Raw genomic sequence first — 3,690 nt, 5'->3', positions numbered from 1 at the left:
GGGGAGTTCAAACTCTTGCAAAACCACTAATCATACATATCCCTCTGTCATGTTTGTGGGAAAAACAGAACACTCTCAGGAATGCTACCAGGAGTCTCATGACTAAAGAACAGTTTTCTTCTGATTCTTAGAAATAAACAGGCTTCTTTGGTGACATTCTTTGCAACCATTATTGTATGATGTTGCTGGCAAACATGTATTTCACCTGCAGAGTAGAGGAGACAACACAGACTTTTTTTCACTGCTAATGTATGGGTTTGAGAGAGGCATTATGGTCACTGCCAAAATTATAACCTCCCAAGTTATCACCATCCTATACTTACATATGATTGAGAGTCTCTTCTCAGCACCAGAGAAGCTGTGAACTGCAAATTAATTTTGGGACAGAGATCCAGGTATTTTGTCTGCCTCATTCAGTTTAGCCACAGAAACTTACTATCAAAGAAGCACAAGGCTTTTAAATAAAGCAAAATATGAGCCAATGGTAACTCCAATTACACTTATTGTTCTCAAAGACAAAACAAAAAATCCTATGCATATATTATGGAATTATATGTTGGGCAGTATGTCCTCGTCCAGAAGCAGCAATATATATTTTTTTGGGAAAACTATAATTTTATTGCTCTTGTGAATACAGTGATTAGTATATAATCTGAACATCTTTTTAAGAAATTGTTTTTCACATCCCCTTCACAGTGCTGGTGACATGATGGACTGGTTACCCAGAACAGGCACACAGTGTACTGGAGATCTAGCATACGCTTCATCAGCCTTCCCAGACACAATCCTCCAACTGCTGATGAAAGGATTTTCACAAACACTTAATCCAAAGGCCACTTTGAGTTAAAAAAAAGTAACAGCTTTGTTTTGGTATAAAACATACATAGATTTCCCTCATTAAGGCAGGCACAGTGGTTTTTATGTCACCCAACACTCTGGTATCTCAACACTTCTAAAATGTTTTGAAATAGAATTTCCATCTCCAGTACTTCTACACTGCTCCGCTCCAAAACACAGAGTAAGTAGCTTGACTAGTAAGAGTAAACAGCTTAACTACTTCACAGCTCAGTTCCCAATTGTGGGAAATGTGGTAAACATACAGCATAAAGCTGAGACAAAGAATTACGTTTTTTTTAACAAATTAATTCTGAATGTAGTCACCTTAATTTTGAAGGTGATCTACAATACTCTCAGTCCAATTCTGAATTCTTGGTTCCCTCATTCAGTAACAGGCAAGCAGATAAGAATGGAAGAAATTACTCTGTTACACTTTCATGCTAAGTTACTTTACTTTCAGTTTCAATTGGTGCCTTCTCAGATAGGAGTATATGTCACCTAAATATTGAGATAACATTGAGATGAGGCTTACTGGCCTAAAAGAGGCAGAAAGTTTTAAATAAATATTTCTGGCAGGCTCCCACTTATGTTCTCACTACCCCTGCATAACGTCTCATGGGTTTTGAATCAAAAGATGTAGAGAGCTGAACTTTATGCAAATACAGATGTGAGCCCTCCATCATACTTACTTTTGGTGTTGTCTGGAAAAATTGCACAGGCTGAAGCAAAAGATTTCAGTGTATTCCTGTGGCTATTTGTGAATGTGACAGAGGCAGCTGGTGGTGTGCAAGGGCACAGCTGGCAGAAGGGTGGGGGCTGCCAGCAAAGCTGAATGGCCAGCTGCCTTGTTTCAGACACCCTTTTGTGCTCAGGTGGCCCCAGAAGCTGACAGCGAGCAGTTGGCTCTGAAAACTGGACTTTGCCAGCTTTCTTCATCTTCTTGCTTAGACAAGTGAGGATACATACTACAGGCTTGAGAGGTATCCAGGTAATGACTGCAACTCATTTTGGCACTAAGCAACCAGGGCTGTAATTGCACTTCTTTCTGACATACAAGGAGCTGGGAAAGTGACAGCATCACAGGCCATTCCCTGCAGCTGTTCTCCAGTTCTGTGTCAGAAGCTTTTCGGCCTATCTGTCAGATTATAAAATACTCTTCAGCCCCTCAGTTGCTTACAGTAGTCCTATCCTGCAGCATTTATTGTGTTCCTGAACCTTCCAGTTTGCTACTTCATACTATTAACAGTCACAGGTCTGCAGAAAAATATTAAATTATGCATGTGTTTACTTAGATTCCTTGTTTACATTACATTTGGAGATCAAAGAGTGAAAAAGAGTTTTTTTATAATGATTCACTCCATTCAACTTCCTTGTGGTGTACTAGCTGGAGGTTCACAATGAGCTGATCTCTTCACTGAGAATAATGAAATCCACTCTTGGGGGCAACAAATAATTTTCCTGAGTCAGCTGAGAAAGATTTCCTGAAAGCAAGACTTTTCAGTCTCTTTATCCCATACTTGAATTATTGTAATAGGATTTTATCAGGCCAAATTGGTATCAAAGCATCAGGCCAAATTAAGACAACCACTGGTGTTCAAGTGGAGCAAGTATTTTTCTGTACTGGATGATGAGAATCACTGCAGCTGAAATAACAGACTGGATAAAAGAAATAATCCTTTTAAGAACATACAGGTTAAATTAGATCACTCTTAATGCAACAGTAAAGCCATAAAAGAACATTAATATTTAGCAATTATATGAATGACTATTTCCTAAAAGTGATGAGCTGGTAGTGATGAGTCACACTGATTCTACATAAAATTTGTTCCCAAGTCAGGTGTCCATTTTTATCTTTATATTTGGTTCCAAACGCTAATTTCATGTGAGAGGTATCTTTGGAAACTCAAAAGTGGAAATGCTGTATGCCTCTAGCTAAGATAAAACACAGCATTTGAGGCTCATTTTTATCTTCTTTGGTTTCTTTTAATATTCCTTTGTACTATTTTAAAATGTGCAACAAAGGAAAGTATACCAGGCAAGATATATATTTTTTCCTACCTCTCCTGGAGGCTCACTGATTAACCTTGGCTCACTGATTTAGTCTGTCAAGTCTCTCTGTAGAGCCTGCCTACCCTCTGGCAGATCAACACTCCCTCCCAACTTGGTGTCATTTGCAAACTTACTCAGGGTGCATTCCATCTCCTCATCAAGATAGTGAATAAAGATGTTAAAAAGAAGTGGGCCCAGCACTGAGTACTGAGGAACCCCACTTGTGACTGGCCTCCAGCTGGATTTAAATCCATTTACCACTACTCTCCGGGCCTCCATCTCCTCCTGCTTACTGCCTGTGTTGTATGTATTGGTGTAGATGCACTTCAGCTGCGCAAACGATCCTGCTACCATTTTGGGGAGAGACGTCCTAATTGCTGTCTGACCATTCTCAGCCACTCCCATGGTGGGAAAGAAAACCACAAGAAACAACAACATCAGAAAAACAGCAAGCCGAGAACTTGCTGGTAAAAGCACCTATAAAAGCTATCAAAATAAAGAAGTCTGAGGTATGCCAGGTTCACAGGCTTTTAAACTCAGTTTCATGCATACCTGCTTTGATACCACCTCCCCCACTGTGCCACTTCACTCACCCTCCTTTTTGTTTCTTTTCATAGTATTTAGCCCTGGCACCCTGACAGCCCCAGCACCCTGACAGACAACCCCAGCACCCTGACAGCCCCAGCACCCTGAAAGACAACCCCAGCACCCTGACAGACAACCCCAGCACCCTGACAGACAGCCCCAGCACCCCAACAGCCCCAGCACCCTGACAGCAAAACCCAGCACCCCGACAGAACACCC

This window comes from Chaetura pelagica, unplaced genomic scaffold (assembly GCF_000747805.2).
Source record: "Chaetura pelagica isolate M959 unplaced genomic scaffold, ChaPel_1.0 scaffold40, whole genome shotgun sequence".
In the NCBI taxonomy this organism is placed as follows: Eukaryota; Metazoa; Chordata; class Aves; order Apodiformes; family Apodidae; genus Chaetura; species Chaetura pelagica.
The sequence above is the reverse complement of the archived record's forward strand: the minus strand, read 5'-3'. Positions refer to the sequence as shown.